The sequence below is a fragment of the Ictidomys tridecemlineatus genome, chromosome 7 (genome assembly GCF_052094955.1).
Source record: "Ictidomys tridecemlineatus isolate mIctTri1 chromosome 7, mIctTri1.hap1, whole genome shotgun sequence".
Classification (NCBI taxonomy): Eukaryota; Metazoa; Chordata; class Mammalia; order Rodentia; family Sciuridae; genus Ictidomys; species Ictidomys tridecemlineatus.
This window is the reverse complement of record NC_135483.1, coordinates 71,101,961-71,119,357: the sequence shown is the minus strand read 5'-3', so window position 1 is coordinate 71,119,357 and position 17,397 is coordinate 71,101,961. Positions and strand designations below refer to the sequence as shown.

The following is a 17,397-nucleotide window of genomic DNA, read 5'->3' as shown; positions in this document are numbered from 1 at the left end:
GAATATATCAACTCAACACAAAATCAGGAGACAGTTGCTGCCAGCATCGGTTAAGGCAGACTATGAAGCACTTTCGGTCTTTCCAGGCCGACATCATCAGGCCAACTTCGCTTACAGGTATTAAGTTGATGTGGCAAAATTTAGAGACAAAAAAATAGACTTTCCTCTCACAAGTCTCATTCCTAGTAAATGACACTTTTCCCAGAAACCCCACAATTAATTTATGTTCACATCTCATAGGACATGATTGGCACACGTAGCCAATCTTTGGAGGTGAAAAGGGCCACCATGATTGGCTTACACCAGTCATAAATCACTGAGCCCTCCTCCCTGGGATCATGTAGCCAAAGAAGTTGATGGGTACTTGGACAAAAAGTGGAATGCACAGAGGTGTACAGCTCACAAATCATGTCTGGTAAAGATACCAATAGACATCTGAATTATTTTTGAAAGTCTGTTTATTCAAAATGGTCAGCAAATTTAGTTTCTATTTTTATTATTAAATCTTTAAAACAAAGCTTCAAAATTTAAAATTGACATCTCAAATGTATTATCTCTTTTAAATGTCATGTAACTGGCATAGATTTCATAAACCACAAATTTGGCATGCAAACATATAAATTATTTTTAATAATCTGCATTCTTTATGATGCTGTTTAGAAAAAATCAATAGTCTGTGTCTCCCCTCCTAGGTTGATGTTGTATAGAAAGAAGCTTTTGGAGGGAATGATGAGAAAGTTACATACTAGTAAATCACGTGGGAAGGAACACAGTGCAGTACTTGGTTGTTGGCCATTAGAATCCAATAGAATCCACTGAAATGTTCTGGTCTTGGATGGTTGTCCTTCTTGTTGGAAAATGCTGAAGTATTTCTTGCTCCACTCTGCCCTCTACCATTGGATTCCATCTACAAAATATGAGATGTTTTCAGGTCCACTGACTTTATCACAGACCATGATTCTCCAAAGCATGTTTGACATCATCATCTTGTCTCTCATGCCCTCTGGGGAAACCTGAATATGCTACTTTTAGGTCCCAGGCTAGACATATACAATGTTATCTATTACACTTTCTGCTTACTATGGTGCGTGCATTCACCATCTTTCATCTCCAGAAGAAAGTGGTGCACACAAATTTCTGTCTGATAATGAGACTTACCTTGAGGTTCTAATACCCTTCCCCTTAAATGGCTTTCCAACAGAAGTATACCAACCCCTGAAGAAGTCCATGTACCTAGTATACCATAACATCTGAAATCCTTTATGGATCTGTGTTCTGATGACCAAAACAGGTTTTGTCTATCCATACTTCTCTTTTCATCTGTTTTCTCAGTCATGATTTGCAAAAATCTCATTTGAAAATTAAAGTTAGGAAAATAAATATCCATGCTCACTGGACTATGAAGAAGGGTGGGACTGAAAAAAAAATGCTGAAGAAGGAACTTTAGGCAAATAGACCAAGTCATCATCCTGACACACTCATCAGATTCATGAGTCTGGCTTTTTAATAGAGAAAATAATGGTGGTTAGAGGACCATAAGGAAAAGGCCTCAAGCAATCAGTTAACAGGTTAAGGAATGAGGTAGCAACTGAAACTCTTTATTCTTGTCCCTCTAACATCATACCAAGGGTGACTTAGAAGGTTTCAAAATCTGAGGAGCATTAATCATGAGTGGCATGCCTCTTCTGGCCTCAAGGGTAGTGGAAAACTGAATGTGGGTCAGTCATCCCATTGGACAAAGCCTCTAGGCTGTTCCACTCAGCCTCCATTTCCCTAGTCTTGGAGGGTCTGAAGATGGGAAAGACTCAAGAGGAATCAAGAAGGAAATCAATTTTATTGCAGTTAATTGAGGAACAGAATAAGGGTCTGTCCTCAGAATCAAGACAAATGTCCATTTCCTTTTGTCAAAGATACAAAGCATAGTCTTTGCTTTGGATTCCTAGGAAAGAAGCATGACGGTGAGCCCCGTTGACTTGTATCTGAGAACCCATCAAACCTAAGGGCAGATTTGATGCAAAGTCTGAATAGATAGAGAAATTGGAATTGCTTAATTCCCACCGTGGTAAGTCAGACTGGGTCCTGAAAATGAGACTGGGCAGAACACTCGGTAAGAATGATGCTATTCCACTTATGGAGAGGAACTAAATATTGATTACTTAGAGTCTGATATTAAACAGGTGGCACACTCAAAAAAAAGCAAATGAGATTTTTAAGGATGACACAATTTACAAAGATGCACGTAGAGTTAAAAAAAAATCAGCAGGAGATGGTAAAGAACACCAAGCAAAATCAAACAGGGAGCTGTCACTACTGCTAGGTCTGAAAGGGCAAAAACAGCAAGCAGTTTTAGGGGCAGATCACTGAATATGAGATGTGGCCTTGGTCATGGGATGGAGCCATTGCTAAACTGTGGTCCAGTAGGAAGGGAGATTAAGGAATAGCTGCTCTGATTTCTTTCTATTTCTAGCCTGTGTCTCCTGCTAATGCTTCATTTTTGTTAGACCAGAAGCCAGACATGAAGCGAGCCCAGCCAAAGCACTTCCTGGAGGGTGGGCTCCAGAGGCCTTGGTAGGGACAATGGATGGAGCTGTAGAAGTTAATAATGAGGGGTCAGTACAGGTACTAATCCTGGGAACTGGGGTAGGATTGATTATTTTCAAATAGCAAGATGTAAACATGCAAAATACAAATATATGTGTGTATACATAGCCACATACATATATATTCTCAAGATTGCCTCATGTACATGAAGTAAATTTCATTTTTATAATCTAGGAGCATTTTTAAAGTCATTAGCTTTTGTATCCAAGACATTTTTCCCTATATTTCACAATGAACAAAGTTCTAACCCTTGTGACTAGATTTGTATGGAATGTAGTCATTTTTTTTTATAACAAATCAAGCTTTGGTTCCAAAAAAGCAATCACTAAGGATGAGTTGCCAAAATTGGTCTTTATTATATTCTTTGAGTGTGTGGATTTTTCCCCTCTATCAATATGTCAAAGTCAAGTACATAAAATGTATTTTAAGATTAAGAAACCAGATGAAACTGTACTTTCTGATATCCAAGCCTAAAATCTTCAGCTGTTGTTTTACCAACCTGACTGTGTCCTTGGGACACCTTGACTTCTGCCCGTAATTGGGCTATCATGAGCAAAGATCTAATGTAACAGAGTGTGCAGATGCTGACCTCCTGTTGAAAAAGGATGTCACCTTAAGGGCAACTGATCATGATAAGGAAATTAAATCTTCCGGCTAAATTAGGAATTTGCAGTGAGGAAATTTGACCACTCTCTTTTTCCTGAATGGGCTTAGATATCCCATGTACCTTTGAATACACAGAGGTGATGATGGGCTGAAGAGGTCAATTAAATGTCTTAGGTGACAAAGTAGAAATTTTCAGGAAAAGTAAATAACAAAACGTTGGAGAATCACTTAGAAAATAAGCATAGGTTATCAATAGGAATATTCTACCTTGTCCAAACTATGATCGGAATGAGTGTGAGAAGCTGAGCCATCGGGGAAGGTGGGGTGATGGGGCAAATGCTCATTGCAAGACCTAGGGTTTCACTGAAGTGGGGCATGGCTCTGATTAGCACAATAAGTCAGGGACAACCACATCACATCAGTGTCACATCACACAGTGTCATCAGTGTTATAGTCTGCTTCTATCTATAAAAGAGCCTGAAGGGGCAAGAATAGGGAGCAATTTTAGAAAAGGATGACTCAATATCTGCCAATGAGTACACGTGTTTCACTCACCCCCATAAAGAAGTGCAAATGTTGAGGGCGTCACCTGAGAGAGTGCATAATGCTGTTGGTTAGATTTTTATGTTTATAGAAGAAGAAGGGTAGAAAATGGCTTCTTGTGAATTTCCTAGGTATATTTCAGGGATCTTATGAATATTGTTTCATTTACAGGGGTTGATTTTGTCCTAATTAACACTGGTTAGATAGAATGGTATTTATGAGTTACCAGCTATATACCCCAGGAATGAGCAACAAGTAAACTAATGAGTAATTTGAATTACTCAGGATGTAATCTTCTACATTTAGAGAGATAGCCAGGACAGAGAGTCCAGTTAGATAATTGTATGATGACTCATTAAGCCTGCAGCATAGACAGAAAGCATATAAATATTACAGGTTATCTCAGATAAGCTGGGAGACATGAAAAGAGACATGGGTTTCCCTGATGACCCTGTTTGCTCATTCTAACTATGGTCTTCTAATCTTCAACTCTCTTTTTGCTTCAAGTGTTTTTTTTTTTTAATGTGAATTTTGGCTAACTCTATGGGTCTATCAATTGAGATTTAGCTGGTGATGATATGAATGATAATTTCATTACAGACTGATTTAAGTTTTTTTTTAAATAAATATTTTGGGGTACATTTTGGGAATCATATGCCATGCTAAACCCTGGACAGCCAATGGGAGGATCGGCACCTGTGTCCCAGAAGGGTCAGTCAACATGCTGGAAGGTTATCATGTGTGGGCCCCCACAGGTACTTGTGACAAAAAGTCCAAATCCAGGGTTGGTCACTAAAGTAGCAAGAGGCAGCTTATCAGTTTCCATGTGTTATTTGTATCCCATAATTAGTCAATTTTGTGTAGAATTGCAGTGGTCCCTTTGATTTAGGGTCTTTGCATCTTCCCCATCATTATGCATAGGAAGTTTTCAATGATTATATGTTTAAAGAATTTGTTAGTGAAAAGTACACATCTGATATTTTATTAATTCATTTTCAAAATTTTTAATGCCCTTGCCATTAAGAGCATAATAAAGGAAATGATTAAAATAATGTCTAGGGGTGCATTAGCAAACAACTCTAAATGTCTGCCTTCAAGACAGTTCAGAAATGTTTTTAGATAATAAGTTAAATTTTCATTACAGCATAACTATTAGGGATACGCTCCAGCCTGGTTAGTTTTCTCCTTGACTGATTTTTTTATTGTGCTCACACTCAGGCAGTGACCCTCAATACCAAAGCAATTTGTCACACAAGGGAGTTTTATTGCTTCTCACCTGGGCAGAGTCAAAATTCCTTGCCAAATGTCAGAGCTGTAAATACTAATGGATTGTGTAGATGTGCTTGTGGAATTCAAAACTTAAGGGTATGCTACATTCACAGAGAAATATAGAGAAGGCAAATTTGCTAGTCTTGTTTTTCCAAACACAAAGGGGAAAGACTGTGCAGTGTGGGTTTATGATGAGTAGTCCCAAGAGGTGATGGCCCACCAGAATAAACCTGAGGCAACCTGGGTTTCTGTCTTCATTCCTCCAGTTTATATTTGACAAGTAAATGGTTTTATAACTCTTCAGATTCCCTCTTTCTCCTTTCCTGTGGTCCACTGGTTCGTGAAATTCCAGCCAGTACAGTCATGCTGCTCAATGAATTCATCATTGTTCCCAGACCATCTGGGTAAAAATGCACATAGTTTAGGTGGGATAGGTAACAGATTTACAGAGATTAGTTCCTCAGACTAAATTGTTGTTGACCAGGAAAGATCAATGCTCAGAGACTAGGTCAGAAAGTGAAAAATGTCCAGTCAGGGTAGTACTGGGCAGGACGCCAGGCTTAAGCAGGACACCAACACATTTGATACGTGTGGATGGGTGTCTCTGTCATGTTTATCTGATAGAATTTCCAAGGTAAAGGTCATGCTTTTGTATTCTTGACAATAGGACTTGGAATTCTGCCTTCAAACTGCAGCCAAGCCCATATTCTATTCCTTCTTGTCTTCTAGTGAGGCCTCTCAGGTGGTCCTGCTCAGCTCTCAGAGAGGGTGCCAACCATGAGAAGATGTGAATATTAGACAAAGACTCAGTATTGGGGAGATTCCATGCAATTTCTAGAAGTGGGAAGGAAAAGCAAAAGAAGGAGTTCCCCAAAGTAAAATGGAATATGTTCATAGGGTGGGCTACATTGACCTCCTCAGAAAGTGAAGTTTGCCTGACTTTAGTTTTGGGGAATAGAATAGAATTCCAACAGTTTCTGGAAGATTCTGGGTGGCAGGTAAGTTGTGTATAAGCCCATGAGAGACAGGGCTAGAAAGATGGATCTCACTCTTACCAACTCCGTCCATCACTTCCAATTCCCTTTCTTTCTGGTGGGACCTCGTGTTTGAAGTCATAAATGTACATATGGTGTTTTGTTGCCTTATAGATCTCTGTCTACCAAGGGCTATGAGCCCACCCTATGAACATATTCCATTTTATTTTGGGGAACTCCTTCTTTTACCTCCCTTCTCACTTCTAGAAATTGCATAGACTCTCCCCAATACTGAGTCTTTTAGATATTCACATCTTCTCATGGTTGGCACCCTCTCTGGGTACCATATTCCAAAGTCTGGTCTCCGCTCCAGAAATGGCAGTCCATGTTCCAGTACTCACCTTAGTGTAGCCAGCACTTTTTCATAGAGGGATCCTCTACTATTTCCAAGTTATATTTTTCGTTTCCAGACCTTTTACTTAAACTTTTGTGTTTTTTTGGTAGAATAGAAAATGTAGAGCTGGGCTCTCCCTCAATTGGGCATGCTTGAAAATAAAATGAAATAAAAGGCTCTTATCTACTAACTAGTAGGTATTTCCTTTTCCACTTATAGAATAGGACTGCTGGCCCAGAATAGCAGAGAATGTATTTTACACACTTCAAGAGGAGGCCCAGAATGAACAGCTCTCAATAATGAGCCCAGAGAAGAGATAATGTCGAAGGAGGATTTTTTTAAAAAATGAAATGTTATAAATAAAGTAAGGTTTCAGCTTCCCACTCCCTCCTCTTGTCTCAGGAAATGGTTCATAAAATTTAGTTCATTTCTCAAGAGTACACTGAGGAAGTGGAGCTATCTGTGCTATGCTAGAAACTTCTTTCTTTGAAGTGCTGGGGGTGGGGGGTGGTGATGAAAGCAAATATTGCCTATGAGGTCCGCACCATATGGGTTACTAATTTTTCCCAAATAAATAGAAGAGAGAAAATAGCTTTTCATGCCATGTGTCTTTAATTCTCTCCCTACTTCATGGGGATGAATGTTTTTAGCTAGAAATTTACTGATTAAATTCCTTATTTCCAGAAATCTAAGCCTGTAGCAAAAACAATAAAACCACCAACTTTTAAAAATAAATGAAAACACTGACAAATCAACTTATCATTTTCCTGGATGCTTTTGTTTATTTGCTTGGTTGGACAACTGTTTTGGTATCAAGTGGACACAACTGAATTGTTCTTCATACTCATGGCACACTGAAGGGAGAAGACCAGAAAATCTTGCAAACCCAGTCGACAGACACCATCTCTTCCTGCCTGTGCTTTACCACTGGAAGTACTCTCTCACACAGTAAAAGATTTTTAAAATCATGAAGTAAGTTGGAAAGCAAGCATTTGGCATTTCAAATTTTCATGACTTTCTTGGAGTATACATATGCAAGTGCCCAAGAAATGGGAGATTAGATTTTATCACAAATTTGGAAAACTTGGGACTACTTATCTTCTAATCAATGTTAGGTTCATTTCATGAACATCAGAGCTGAAAAAAATAACTTTAAAAATCCTGGCTTTTTATTTCTCAATGGACATTAGAATAAAACTCAAAGATCTTACAAGGCCTTACACCATCTTCTTTCTGGATCCTCTCTGATCTTGGCTTGTCCATTCACTCCTTTGAACCCTGGGCTCCAGCAACCACAACGCAGTTGCAGACTTTCCCAGTACCCTCGTGCCTCGGGCCTTTGGACACTGCTTTAGTCAGCTTTTCCCACTGCTGTGACTAAGAGACCCAACCAGCACCATGGTAGAGGAGGAAAGGTTGATCCGGAGGCTTACAGTTTCAGAGGTCTCAGTCCACAGACTGCCAGGTCCATTCCTTGAGGCTCAAAGTGAGGCTGAACATTACTGTGGTAGAGTGTGGTGGAGAGAAGCAGCTCACCTAGTGATCAGGAAACAGAGAAAGTCCACTTGTCATATACAAATATATACCCCAAAGCCACGCCCCCAATTCCTACCTCCTCCAGCCACATCAGTTACCACTCAGTCCCTATCAAGTAATTGACTCACTGATTGGGTTAAGACACCCACGACCCAATCATTTCTCCTGTGAACCTTCTTGCATTGTCTCACACATGAGATCTGGGGAGACACCTCACATCCAAACCATAAAGCACAATCTTCTCCCTTTAGAAAGATATGTTTGCATTGATTCTCTCTCTCACTTCAATTAGGTCTCTCTTCAAAGAGTAACTGTTAGACTTCATTTTTTTTCTTTATGGCTGAGAAATATTCAGTTGTGCATAGGTACCACATTGTCTTTATCCATTCACTTGATGAAGGGCAGCTAGGCTGGTTCCATAGTTTGTCAGGGCTGTCACCTAATCAGTCCATTCTAGTTTGAATGGATTGACTGGGTGGTAACTACAGGCAGGTGAGGCATGGCTTGTAGGGCAGGTCACTGGGGGCATGCCTTGGAAGAGTTCATATTCACCGCCTCTCCTTTCCCCTATCTTCTCTCTGGTTCCTGGCCACCATGGGTTAAGCAGCTTTTCTCCACTGGACCCTTGTGCCATGACGTTCTGCCTCATGTTGGATCCAGGGCAATGAAGTTGGCCCACTGTCGACTGAATCTCTGAAACTGGGAGCCAAAATATACTTGAGCTTGTGCTAAGAATCTACTGATGGGTTTACTGTTTGTTTTCTCTTTGAACGGGCAGGAATTTTTTGTTTTTGCTCAGAAATTTTTTTTCCCAGCTCCAATTTAAAAACTAAACCTCACAGATGTAGGTGGTCAAATAAATATTTGAGAATTGAAAGAAAGAAAGAAAGATTGACGACCGTACCCCTCTATTTGTGAATAAATCTTTCATTTTTCAAATCAGTTTGTTTCTCAGGCTCTGAAATACAGATGCTTGTTCTCAGTAGGATTTATATTTACCATCACACTCTGTACACATTGACCTCCTCAGAAAATGAAGTTTGACTGACTTTAGATTTGGGAAATAGAATTCCACCTGGAAGATTTCAGGTGGCAGGTAGGTTTGTGTACAAGCCCATGAGAGACAGTTCATCCTAAAAATGGACTTGAAGTTTATACATAGAAAATGAATAAAGAAGACTCTCTACAAATATATTTATCTTTTCTTATAAATAAATTACATAAAATGCATAGCAACTTTAACAATCCACCTTTTTAAGTGTTATTCATTAATAGACTTCTTTTTTATAACAGCTATATAAATATTCTTCACATATGATAAAATTGACTCTTTTAAAATATAAAACTTGGTTATCTTTAGTATAATCAGAATGATGCATTCATCATTGCAATCTAACCTTTGAATACTTTGATCACCCCAAAAGGAAACCCAATACCCATTTAGCAGTCACTCTTCATTCCCCTTAAAAAACATTCATCTACCCTCTCTATCTAGGGATTTGCATATTTGGGACTTTATGTATGGATGTAAGTGAAGAGCTTCATGATTTACTGTTTTTTATTTGTTCTTTGTATTTATATATGATAGTAGAGTGTATTTTCACATATTATACATACATGGAGTACAAATTTCCATTCTTTTGGTTGGACACAATGTGGAATTACATCAGTCGTGTATTCATATATGAACATAGGAAAGTAATGTATAATTCATTGTACTATTTTTCCTATTTCCATTCTCCCTCCCTTCCCTTCATTCCCCATTGTCTAATCCAAAGTATTTCTATTCTTCCCTGTCCCCCACCAACTTGTTGTGATTAGCATCTGCATATCAGAGAGAAGCTCAGTTTTGGGCAATTGGCTTATTTTACTTAGCATGATAATCACCAGTTCCATCCATTTACTGGCAAATGCCATAATTTTATTTCTCTTTATGGCTGAGTAATATTCCATTGTGTATATATACATTTTCTTTATCCATTCACCTGTTGAAGGGCACCTAGGTTGGTTCCATAGTGTAGCTATTGTGAATTGAGCTGCTATAAACACTGATGTGGCTGTATCACTATAGTATGCTGATTTTAAGTCCTTGGGTATATGCAGAGGAGTGGGGTAACTGGGTCAAATGGTGGGTCCATTCCATGTTTTCTTAGGAATCTTCATACTGCTTTCCAGAGTGGTTGCACTAATTTGCAATGCCACTGCAGTGTATGAGTGTACCCTTTCCCCCACATCCTCACCGACATTTACTGTTATTGTATTCTTGATAATTGCCATTCTGACTGGAGTGAGATGAAATTTCAGCATAGTTTTAACTTGCACTATTCTAATTGCTGGAGATGTTGAACATTTTTTCATTTTTTTGAGCATTTGTATTTCTTCTTCTGTGAAATTCCTGTTCAGTTCCTTTGCCCATTTATTGATGGGTTATTTTTTATGTTAAAGACTTATTTCCCAAATCTTTTAAATATTAAGCTGCAGGTTCAATAATATTATAGGATCTATCAGAACTTCATTCCTTTTTTATCAATGAATAATATTCCATTGTGTAAATAGTCTGTATTTTGTTTTTCCAGTTACTATTTGCCAGATATTTGGATTGCTTCTACCTTTTGGCTATTGTGAATAATGCTGCTATGAATATTCAGACAAGTTTTTTGAGTGGACATATGTTTTTAGTTCTCTTAGGTACATGCTAAGAATGAAATTTCTGAATAATATGAATATCTATGTTCAACATTTTGAGAAATTTCCAGGCTCTTTTCCACAGTGGCGCTAACATATTGCATTCTGACAGCAATGTATAAGTGTTCCAACTTCTCCACATTGTTGCCAGCACTTGTTATTTTCTGTCTTCTGGATTCTAGCCATCCTAGCGGGTGCGAAGTGATATCTCATTGTGGTTTTGATTTGTATTTCCCTATTGATTAATGACGTTGAACATCTTTTCATGTTTATAGGCCATTTGTATATCTTCTTTGGAGAAATGTGTCCAAATCTTTTGACCATTTTACAATTGAGTTACTTGATTTTTTTTTATTGTTAGTCTGCAATTATTATTTATATATTCTGAATACAAGTCCCTTATTGGGTATATGACTTGCAAATATTTTCACACATTCTAGAGACTGTCTTTTTACTCTTAATGATATCTTTCAAATTTGAAAAGTTTTAAAAGTTGTCTTCTCCCTTCAACCTCACGTAAGGAAGAAAGGTGCTCTACCGGTGTCATTTTTGCAAAGGCAGTTTTATGGTTTGGATATGAAGTGTCTGTTCAGGGTGAAGATTTGGGGAAGTGATTGTATCATGAAAGCTATGACCTCATCAATGTATTCTTTCATGGATGAATTTATCATTTGGTGATATAATTGGCTGGTGGGGAAAGCTGTAGGAGATAAGGCCTTGTTGGAGAAAGTGAGTCACTCAAAGTGTGACCTGGAAGAGTTTGTGTGGCCCCTGAACTCTTCTTTGACCTTTCTCCTTCTACTTCCTGGCTGCCAGTGAGCTGCATAGCTTTCCCCCATCATTTCCTCTCACCATGATGTTCTTCCTCATCTTGGGCCAAAAGCAGTGGACTGACAATCCATGGACTGACACCTCTGAAACCATGGGCCACAGTAAACCTTTCCTCCTCCAAGTTGATTTTATGAGGTATTTTGTCACAGTGTTGAAAATCTGACTAAGGCACCGGTCTCATTCACAATGGCTTTGCCTTCTGGACCTAATCACTTCCCAAATTCTCATCTTCGAATACCATCACATCAGGTGTTTGGATTTCAACATATGAATTTGAGGGGGACACCAACATTCAATCCATAACACGCAGTAGTGTTTCAGATAGTTCAGATTGTGGCAATTCCTACAGATGTGGCATCCGGGAGCCCTCAAATTGTTTCTACCTTTTCTGTGACTACAAGGCTATTGGTTTTCATAGCTGCAAGTCTGTTTGTTAATTTTAAGGCTACTGCAGACCAGGAGAGGAACACAAGAACAGGGCAAATTAAAACACTATAAACCTTGTTTTTACTATGATTCAGCTATTTTCCCTAAATAATTACCCCTTAAATTAATAAGGAGTAATTTCTAAAGTTTTGGAAGCTCATTTTGACTTTTTTTTTTTTTTTGCTAGTGCTTTTACACTTTTATTGCACTTTAGAGGAACAAGTTTTCTAAGGCCCTCATTTGTGTGACTGGCTGAGCCTGGAACTCAAAAACTCTGCAACTTGTAACTTGGTGCTCATTTTGGACCATACCCATTGCCTCAATTTCCCAAATAGGTTGTAGTAATTAGAGGCCCTGAGGCCAAGAGTCACTGCAAGTTGGGGAGTTGGGAAGGTCACCACGTACTGCTCAGTTTAGAGGTGCTCTTGTGCATTCTTCACCCACTCAGAGAAACCAAGAAAGTGGGCCAGAGGGAGGAGTGAGAATGGTAGAAGGGCAAGAATTCTGCATCTTAGAGACCAGGAAGCCCAACACAGAGAGAAACTTATACTTCCTCAGGGTGTTGGGAGTCCTTGGCTGCAGACCAGAGGTCACAGAGCTTGAGGGACAGGAGGAATTCTCCAGTGACCAACAGAAGTTTGTTCCCACAGCACTGTGAGAGAAAGAAGTGGAGACAGCATGAAGGGAAGGGCACAGTTAAGTTACTTAGAGATACACTGGCAAAGCATGGGAAGAAACTCCTCAGGTAAAGGAACCAGAGCTTTGGGGTCCCAGGGCAGTGCTGGATAGAGCAGGGGGCTACAAAGAGTAACTAAATGCAGACTGGAAGCTCATAGATCATGGTAGTGGAATCAAAACCATGTCTATAAGGGGGAATTAGCAAATCAGGCACTGTAAATAAGGTTCCCACCAGTCTGTCGGTCCAGAAGGCATTTGGGGATAATTACAGAAACTCTAACCTCCAAGCAGAAACTTGCCTAGTGATTCCAAGACTGTGTTTAAACCTTAATTTCCTGCTGTGGGTGTTGGTAGGGAAGGCTGGGAAGGTGTTGATGGAACTGGGCATCATTAGTCTAGCAAAACCTATGTATCTTATTCTCTTGTTTGTGTCTCATTGGGGTTTTTGTAAAGATGCACAACCAGGTTCTATTCTCGGTCTCTTTCCTTGGCAGCACGTACTCTACCCAAGGTCCCTATTTTATGCTTTCTTGACTGTGCAGTTAAGGGTGAGCAGTGGTCCTTGATCCTATGGGCACTGGAGAGCAGATCACTGTCTGCCTGTGATTCTCTGAGTTGGTACCAGCTGAGCTGCCCACTGCTCAATCTCAGTCAAAAGAATGGTGCCTGTTCCTGGTCTCAATGGCCTTTGGGTTCTGTCATCCACCAGGCATCATGCCTCCAATCAGCAAAGGCATCCCCCAAGTGAGGTCCGCTCCTCTGGCTGTGTCCATGGAGATTATTCCTGCACAGCTTTGAGGTGAGGACTGGACAGCTTCATCAGCACCTTCTCACTACGGTCTCCCACAGGCACACACCTGGGTCCCCCATCTGCATGTTTCTCCTTTCAAAAAAATTCCTTCTTACAGCAGGACACCAGGATCTGCTTTCCTCCTCCTCTCTTTCCACTTAGCTCATACACAGCAGTCTCTTCTTCCAGTGCCTCACCAAGACCAGATCTCACAGGCTCCACAGGCTCATTCTCTCTCCTGACAAGTCTCAGAACATCTCTCCAACCAAAGCTAGTTTCTTGCCAGAATTCTCTACTAGCTGCTAGAAAAAAAAAATCAGACTTTATACATATGATTTCTATAGGCTTATCACAGCTAGAAAAGTTGACCACAAACTATGTTCTGTCCTTCTCTAAGCAGGGTCCCAACAAGGCCTGCTGTTTTCTCACTGTATCCTCAATGCCTGATGCCTGATTCTTTCTCAATGATTATCATTCATTATTGTTAAGTGAATAAACAACAGGAACCTTCATATCTGTAGAGAAAGGATAAGAGAGAGACTTGGTGAGGCTAGGAGGTACTTCATGCCACAAGTAAAATTCTGTATGGCACTTTCTTTTCACAGAGAAAAGTCTGAGAAGCAAGAGCTCTGATCCCTGTACACTCACATGGTTCTGAGGCTCCCCAAGGCCTGACATATAGGTGAGCAAAACAGCGTCCCCTGCTGGCTTGTGGAGGGCAGGCAGGAGGTCTAGGCCATTTCCTGCAATAATGAGATTCTAAAGAAGCAATATGAGATTTTTGCAATCCCCATAGTGAGAAAAACAGACCAACCATGTCTACCGGTATCATACTAAGGTGAAATCTCACTTGTAGAACAGATGGGGAATTAGTCGATACGAGTCAGCATCCACGATAACACTTTTGAATTAGGATGCTGAGCGATATGGGAGCTACTGCATCATAGGGCTTCAAGACAAAGACACAGCAAGTACAGGGCTGCTGCAGGCACAAGGGTTCTTCTGGGCAAGTTTTGGAGACTCTAGAGGTAGCTACCATGCTGAGGACTCCTTAAGGAAGCAGCAGTGGCAGTAAAAGAGGTCACCCAATATTGGGTGTCAGACCGACACATACTTACTATGCCTTGTCCTAACCCATGTCCTTCTGAAGAACATGCAAATTTACCTCCCCATCTCCTGGCCTAAGGTCAGCCCCAAACACTGCTTGATCCCTGGATTTCTTGAAGAAGCAGTGGCCCTTTTCAAGGCCAGGACAACATTAACTATCACATCAATCTAAGCTCTTCAAGTGTCAGAAGCAAGCAAGAATAAGTTTAAATTAATGGGGGGATTCCTGAATCAGAATAGTTTATCTAGAAAGGTCTAAAGAGGTCCTCCATATAACCCTCTTTGAAAGAAAGCAGTGAGAGATAGTTCCCAATCTTTAGTTCAGGGTTTCTTAACTCTCCAAAATTACCCATTAGATTCCTCTCACTCTGCTCTTAATCATTTTATTTTAAGTGTAATGTTTCTTTTATTTTCCAAATACCCTATTAGTATAACAAATGGGCTTTTACAGACCCCATCCACAGAGTTCTCTGTGACATTCAGATGCATACATCCAGGTGGGACAGCGTCTCTACCTCCATGTCCAGGTATGGGTGAGGTACAGTGAAGGGCTTTCACTTTATCTGCTGTGTCTCTGACAGCTCTTCCTGATGTGAAATCAAATGATTTGCCAGCCAATCCAGTTGTCAGCAAAGAGTTGATTGAAATTCAAAGAACAAAGAAGCAGATACTCAAAGCAAAACACTAGTGACTAATTTTAATCATTTTATTGATCAGTCCCTATTTTCTTCAGGGTAATAAAAGTTTCCTAATAGGAAATCTATACTACGTATCTGTGGCGATCTAACAGGGAATGACGATCTATTAAGGGAAGCATAGAAATTTTAAGAAGACTTATTTTCTGTAATTGTATTTACTTGGAAGTAGGGTATGGAGCTAGCTGAGGATAATTGAGGCTAATGTGTAAATAATTTAAAAGCAAGCATGATTGGTTTTGAGTGAAGAAGGGAAAAATCAAATGTTATAAAATTATACTTTGAATAGCCTTTAGACTAGGCAAAATCAATATAAAATCAATTATTTTTCTTGAAATTTAGAAATCTCTATTAGGATTACAAAATAGGATTTCTTATTTTATTAATTTGGCTAATATTTTGTCACTAAAAATGTTGTTTGTTTTCATTTGCTTTTTGAATTATATAATGTATATGTTAAAAATGCACGATTTCCATAAAGAATGTAAGGTAATAAATGAGCCTGTTTCTGTCCTTGTCCTTCCCCTCCAGTGCCCAGGTATCAGTGGACCACTATTTTAAACACAGAGGTAAAAAGTAGCAGAATCATTGGTTGAATCAAGTTTTGAAGTCAACGTACTTCACAGCAGGTAAGAAAGCTAGGAGGTGAGGATTTGAAAATACAGTGCTTGAAATTGAGATGTATTATTATTTAGTTAAACATGTATTATAAGACACATATTTTTATTTGGAAGGTCAAATGTTCTCTGATATGTAGATGTTAACACACAACAAGAGTGGGAATGAAGGGGGAGGGAGGATAGGAATAGGAAAGACATCGAACATCAATTTCCTATGTACATATATGAATACACCACACAGAATCTCTACATCACACACATCCACAAGAATGGGATCCTAATTTGAATAAAAAGTACTCTATGTTTGTATAAATAAGTCAATTTATACTCTATTATCATATATAACTAAAAAAAGAACCAAAAAAAACCCATATTGTACTAAACCTTGTATTTGGATTATTTTATTAGTTCTCCTGACATGCCTAAAAATTATCTTATTTTGATGCAAATAAAGCAGAGGCCCAAAAAAGTTATGTAACTTGCTCCTCCTGTTCACGCACCCAGTAAGATGAGAAATGGCAGTTTGAAGCAAAATTAAAATGATTCCAAAGATCTTTTTTTGTAACCCCAGATGGAGGTCAACTTATTTGAAAACATTGATTACCTTCACTTATAGTCAAACAATGGCATGAAATATACAGAAAATATTTTCCCAAAATGTCTTTCCAGGAACTGAGTGTTTCTTACACAGTAGAGTCATGATGATTTTAAAATGTAATTATTTTAAAACCCATCTGCAAATTCACTGACACTCCTGCCCATTAAGAGATGGAATGTCCTTCCCCTCCCCTTAACTTTGATGAATCTTTGTGACTTTATGCACATTGTAAGGTGAAAGGAACACTGTGTGACTTCCAAGACTGGGCTAGGGAAGGCCACAAAGCTTCTGCCAGTTTCTCATATAAGATCTCCAGCTGTGCCCACCTCTCAGTCATGACAGCAGATATATGAGTAGAAGTATCCAGGTTTCCCCCTACCTCAAACACTAACTACATCTGTATGAGAGCTCCCAAGAAGAAGAAAAATGATAATTGATCGACTTGTTGTTTTATCTGCCATTTTGGGGTAATCTGAACGACTTTGGCAAATTTAATATACAGAGATAGAATGAGGTCTTGAATCAAATGATATTTATCTGCCCTAGATTTTGTTTAATCCCCACAGATCCTTGCTAGAGACACAATAACAATAATGTAACATAATTTTTTAAAAATGAACACGTTCAGATTTCTATTATTTACTACTAAAACCTTTTGCTTTTGATTGTTTTCCTCTGCATGTTACATCTGAAGTTAATCCCCTCTGCAATGATTGATTTAGTGCCGTGGCTTCTCAGTTTGAATTGCTTTGTCTGTTACACTCTCAGCAGTGATTGACGCCAGAGGCTGCAACTAACATTGTCCAGAAAGATCCCTTCTGCATCAACAGCCATTTATTTCCTATAAAAGAGCTCAGGTTGGTAAAGGGTTGTGCCTGCATGAAATAGTGAGATGCAAAGTCAGTGACTGTACGTCTAACATTCTTAACAGTATTTGCTTAAAAAAAAAGTTATTAGTTTCACCCTCAACTAGGTAAAATAATGTGCAGAAAGATTTTTAAAGTAGGCAGTGAATTCTAGCTCTGACGTCTTAGGATTTTGACC

General features: G+C 39.2%; 1 long non-coding RNA gene across 1 annotated transcript in view; it reads right to left on the bottom strand.

Moving 5' to 3' along the window:
• Positions 1-560: 560 nt before the first annotated feature.
• The window catches only part of LOC144365302 (uncharacterized), a 28,905-nt gene continuing 12,068 nt past the window's right edge, over positions 561-17,397 (bottom strand). The window contains exons 2-3 of the long non-coding RNA XR_013423614.1: positions 7,821-7,923; positions 561-907 (exon numbers count right to left, since the gene is read on the bottom strand). This is a non-coding gene — a long non-coding RNA (uncharacterized LOC144365302). The remainder of the gene's footprint in view (positions 908-7,820; positions 7,924-17,397) is intronic.